Source organism: Arvicanthis niloticus, chromosome 2, assembly GCF_011762505.2.
Source record: "Arvicanthis niloticus isolate mArvNil1 chromosome 2, mArvNil1.pat.X, whole genome shotgun sequence".
NCBI classification, from domain to species: Eukaryota; Metazoa; Chordata; class Mammalia; order Rodentia; family Muridae; genus Arvicanthis; species Arvicanthis niloticus.
In genome coordinates, this window is record NC_047659.1 from 80,408,605 (window position 1) to 80,414,603 (window position 5,999).

General features: G+C 39.9%; 1 non-coding gene across 1 annotated transcript; it reads left to right on the plus strand.

Moving 5' to 3' along the window:
- The first annotated feature begins 3,671 nt into the window (after window positions 1–3,671).
- LOC117704750 (small nucleolar RNA SNORA48) lies at window positions 3,672–3,815 on the plus strand. Its single transcript, XR_004606284.1, has one exon. It is a non-coding gene; the product is annotated as a small nucleolar RNA SNORA48 (small nucleolar RNA).
- The last annotated feature ends 2,184 nt before the right edge of the window (window positions 3,816–5,999 follow it).

Genomic DNA, 5,999 nt, shown 5'->3' on the forward strand with positions numbered 1-5,999 from the left:
CAAAACAAATAAAGGATTGAAAAATACATAGGTAGAATATATGACAAAGGGTAAATAACACAACTCTATCAGAAAATGCAGAAATGGGATAACAAAATAATGTACAGAATTAAACGCAAGACAAACTTTTTAAACAAAATGTTAAACTTCCTGGCAAGTAAATTTCAAAAATAGTCAAAAAATTTAAGGCAGTTAATATAGTGAATTTAAACTGAAGCAAATATTCTTTGACATTCTCAGAGGAAGTTAAACTCATAAAATCATCTCAGAATGTAATTCTGGATAAACAAAACCAGAATTCTAAAAGAGCCACAAAAGAATTTGAATTTAAATTTAATTCAATAAAATTTAAATATCAAATGTCCACTATGGCTTCATATGTTGAAAACTAGCTTTCCGGCTTTTGACAGTTTTGGGGGTGGGGGAATAATAAAAAGTAAGATATAGTTAGTGAAGGATGCCACTAGGGTGTGACCCCCCTCCACACATACACCCTCTGCTTTCTTATTGCAAAGAGATGGGTAGCTTTATGCTTAATGTCCTGTCTGCTAGGCAGTGAAGCTCTGTTTTCTCCTCAGGTTCAAAGCAATGTATGCATATAATTGTAGGTTACAGCTTTTGAGTCATGATACATCTTTTATGACTTAAGGTAAGCTTCACAAGTTGTTTTTACAGCAATGAAAAATACATGTTTGTTTAATAGCTGGCTCCACATGGGGCCGGAGACCATAGAGTCAAAAATTCAAGGTAGAAACTGGAATTCCCCTAGACACCTGTCAGCCAAAGAATGAATAAAGAAAATGTGCTACATTTACACAGTGGAATACTACTTAGTTATTAAAACTAAAGATATATCATGAAAAATTCAGGCAAATGAATGGGACTAGAAAAGATCATCATGAGTGAGGTAACCCAGACTCAGAAAGACAAACATGGTATGTACTCACTTATAAGTGGAGATTATTGATAAAGTACAAGATAAACCTGGATACAATTCGCATATCCAAAGTAGCTAAGTGATGAGGAGGGACCAAGGGAAGATGTTCCCCTTCCCACTGAGAAGGGGAAATAAAAAGCACATCACAGATAGATAAAGGGATGGAAATAAGTCGAAGAGAGGGTGGGGCGGGGAACCCGAGTGGGGATCAGGTATGAGGAGAGAGGGGAGAGACCTGGGAGAGAGAACTAAAATATGCCAGAGCACAGAGCATCTCTGGGACAAGCTGGAGACCTGGGATGAGGGAAGCTTCCTGGAGTCTATGGGGGTGACCCTAGCTATTACTGCTAGCAGTTGAGGAGCCTGAAGTGATCACATTCTACAGCCTGCTGGGAATTCCAAAGGAAGGTGGGGGAACACCATTCTGTCAACAAAACCTTAGAACCACAATTTGTTTTGCCTACAAGATGTGCAGGTATAAAGATGGAGCAGAGATTGAGAGAATAGCAAACCTGTGACTGGCCCAAGAAGACACTCATCCCATGGGAGAGAGCCCATTCATGATACTGTTAATGATACTGCTATGCTTACAATAGGATACTAATGTAATTGTGTTCTGAGAGGCTTCATCCAGCAGCTGATGGAAACAGATGCAGAAATCCACACTCAAACTTTAGACAGAGCTCAGGAAATCTCCGGGAAGAGTTAGAAGAATGACTGAGGGAGCCTGAGGGGCAAAGGATACCATAAGAAGAGCTACAGCATCAACTACACTGGGTCCATGTGGGGTCACAGAGACTGAACCACCAACCAAAGAGTATGTATGGGCTGGACCTAGCCCTCTCTACATATGTAGCAGATGTGCAGCTTGGGCTTTAGGTGTGTTCCCTAAGATTGGAACAGGGGCTGTCTCTGACCTCTGTTGCCTGTTTTGGATCCTTTTTCCTAAGCTGGGGCTACCTCTTCAGGCTTCACTGAGAGGGAGTGTGACTAGTTCTGCTGCAAGTGTGTTAGTACCCATGAGGGGTACCCCTTTACAGAGGAGAAGAGGAGGAGGGGGTACAGAAGGGGCATGTGAGAGTGGGACTTGGAGAAGAGAGGACTGGGCAGGGATCTTTGATCATGATGTAAAGTAAATAATAAATAAATAAATAAATAAATAAATAGTTTAAGCAATCCTCATTTACATGGTGTGCTCTAAACTGGTGAGAACTATATTAGAGTCTGTCTAAGGATAATAGCAAAAGAAAGGAAGGAAAAAAATGAATGAACAAAGGAGGGACCAAGAAAAAGAGAAAGAAGTGAATGTATAATTATTATACCACCTGGCTGTACTTTTAAAATTTATCTTATGAATGTAACAGAATAATATTGTTTGGCATTACTTGTAATAGTACACACAGAATTGTAATCTAAACCTTAAACAATAGAGAACTGCTTGAGTAAAGATCAATATGGACAATAAAACAATACTCAGCCTCAAAAATGATATTTTTGTGTTGTTTCATTGGCATAAATTGTTTTGCCTGAGTCATTGATATACAGCAGTATTCAAAACTTTAAAATAATTTCTTCTTTGCTTTATAGTGATATATCAGTAAAAATGTATACATAGATGGAGTCTATATATGTTCATATATATATTTAATTTCAAATGCCATTGCTGTGTGCTTATGTGATTGTAGCTATTACTGTATAGATATACATTCTGTATCATTAATATACTATATTTTATACCTATTAATTTCATAATAAGGTCTATTAAGTTAATGAAAAGTGTACATTAATGCTTTTTTATTGTGTCAGGCATATATGAGAAGTAATTAAGCAAGAAAGTTTTATATTTGCTTAAAGTTTATTGCCACCAGACACTTTTTTCCTTTTTCTCCATTTATTTTTGATTGAAACCAGATTCTTCTTTAATATAATATATGCAGACCACATTTTCCCCTCCCACCATCCCATCCAGCTGTCCCGCACCAACCCTCTCTTCCATTTCGCTTCAAAAATAAGCAGGCAAACTTAGTGTGGAGTTTCTGAAAAGTTCATTTTTCCAAAGGTCAGAGCATACATACCAATAACAATGACAAGAACATAATGGAAGAATTTAATAAATGTGTTCTTTGGTAATTATTTGAAAATATGGATTGAAACTGGTCCCATTTCTGGAAAAGTTATCCTAAACAATTAATATATTGTTTAAACAAATATTCCTTGAAAAGAAGATTCAACTTAATTACCTAGAATTTGAAAGAAATTCTTTTCAAAAATATTCAGTGTGCAATTGTAAAATGAAGTAAATATTTGAATTATTTTCAAGGCCATGAACATCATTAGCTGTTGAGCCTTCGACATAATTATAAATTTAGTTATCTGTATGAGCACACAACATGCCTGTGTATGTATGTGTATTTATGCATGTGTATTGTGCATGCATATGTTTGTATATATTTGTATAGTTTATATTATAAAAAGTATTTCAAATTCATAGTTGAATGGCAGAAAATCAAAGTGCTCAGAGAATATTCTTTTTAGTCTATTTGTAGATGTAAAAGACTTTCCTTGTTCCGTTAAATGTGAAATCTCCACTCATTGCAACAGTTTCTTCTCTTTTTCAGCACATACATATACATATAGGTATAAGTCAGGACCATGAAATTATAGACTCAGAAAGCATCTGAAAATGTTCTTTATATAGATAGCAAATATTGCATCATTCATAAAGGGCAAAGTGTCCCCCTGGCAAAGGGCAAAGAGATACCTTGTTAGTGGTGGTGTTCTTATATCGGTCAGGGGCAGAGCAGATGGCAGTCCTTTGTTTATCCTAGCTTGGTGCCTGCCTTGGTGGTCAGAGCTGTCTTACGCTTAGGACTCATAAAAATCACATCACATCAAATCAAATCCAGGCATCATAGCAGGGGAGGAGGAAGACAAATAGAGACCTGCTGATTACCATGCCACCCACAGGCCTGCAGTCTAGCAGGGATATAGAAACCTGCTAGTAGCCAGTCCACATCACTTAGCATGAATCGAATATGTTACCCAGGGGCTTATAAACTATGTGGTCAGCCTAAAGCAGGCGCCACCATAATATATGAGTATGTGGTGGTCAAATATGATAGAAAGAGAAGTGGAACAATTTGAGCATTTTGAAGAGAGATGGAGCTGGAAACTTAAGGGCAAAGAGGAGTAGCCTGTTGTTACTATCCAGCCCTACCCACCACCTGGGACCATGGTGGGCATCCAGCCTCAGCTGCTGCTGAGGGCCATTGTGAGGCCATGGCTACAAAACAGCAGGGTTATCAATGTCCATGGCTCACATTACCACTAGAGAATATACCGATGTAACTGACTGGGCAGCTGTGGGGGACCACATGGATGTCCAGAGGATGTGCATAACTAGACCCACCCCTCACTGGATGCAGGCTGCCCATGCAGCACAGTGGAGCTGGCTCTGGTGGCAGGGGTGTGGGTGAGATGGCCCCAAGAGCCTGTCAGTGTGGGAAAGCTGATCCTACCATTTGTCTGCAGTTAGGTACCACAGACACAGAAGTGATGCTCTGCCCACAGCCCATCTCCAGCTCCTTGCCACGTCTGACAATCAGGAAAGCTGCCCACGGGATTCTGAGCTCATGAGAATTACTCCTGCCCCTCACTAGCTGCAGCACTTGGGAGAGCTAGCCTTAGATCTTACCTGAACAGCAAAGTAGAGCTGACCCTGATTGAGAAGACATGAGTGTGCCAGACCTGAGGGTAAAGGAGTGGCAGAGCTGGCTCTGCCACTTCTCTGTCTTGAGATGGAATGAGTAAGGGTATGATGTCTCTCAACTCCTACCAGCCACTCACCTCCTGCAGTATCCAAGAGATGTGTCCCTGAAGTCATAAGAGCAGGAGAGCTAGTCCTGCCCCCTTATTGACTGTAGCACTCAGGAGAGATGGCCCTGAGTCTTACCTGGGCAACATAATGGAGCTACCCTGACGACAAAGGTAGGGATGAGCCAGCCCCAAAGCTGTGAGTGTGAGAGAGCAGTCTCAGTACCTCAAAGCCTGAATACACTTGGGATAATGGGCCCAGCATCTTGACTGGGCAGCACAGTGAAGCTGGCTCTGGGGGCATGGATGTAGGTGAGCTAATTCTGAGGGCATGAAAACAGGAGAGCTGACCCTGCCTCCTGCCAAAGACAGCATTGAGTGACCTTGCAGGAACAGTGCTGTAGAGCTTTCCTGGTGGTGTGGATAAGGGAGAGCCAGCAGACTGACTAGCTCAGTTACCACACCAGGACCAGATCCAGGGTTCTGAATTGGCCCATCACCAAATATGTGTCATCTTGATATGGTTATAATGTGTGAAAGGGTCAGTCCTGATGTTCCAAAGCTTCAGTATCTGCATGACATTGTGGAACAAGATTTAATTAGGAGGAGTCCCAATGAGAATCTAATATTGATGGTGTCAAAGAAGCCATAGACCTCAAACCAGACCAAAACCTCATTGCAATGAACATTTCGCAAGTGAAGATGTGTGGACAGAGGAATATAGTGTGGGACACATTGTGACATACTACAATTTTTATAATGGCATATTTTCTATGCTTTATTTTTGTTGTTTTTGCTGTTTGTTGTTTGTTTGCATGTGTTTTATTGGGGGAGTTGCAAAGGTGAAGTTAAAAAATAGTTAAAGAGCAATGTGTTGATCTTCATAGTTCTGGACAATTAAAAGTCAAACTTCAAGACAACACTATGTACATTCTTGTCATAATGTGGCAGCAGGCATCAATTAATGAGATCATGTATAAAATAAAAAGCATTGGAGCCCATCATGAGGAACCTTGCTCCAATTTATGCCTATTTACTCTTAAGGTATCTACATAAACACATTCATGAGTCTTTCATTTCCATGATGTCATCTAACCCACATTACTCCACAAAAAAGAACCCATCTCTAAATACGCTACTACATGAATATTCTAACACATGTACTTCAGGAGCAATACCCCAAATATGCCAGAAATAATACATACAATCGTATTATTACTTCTGCTTTTGTTAATTCAATAAATGTTTG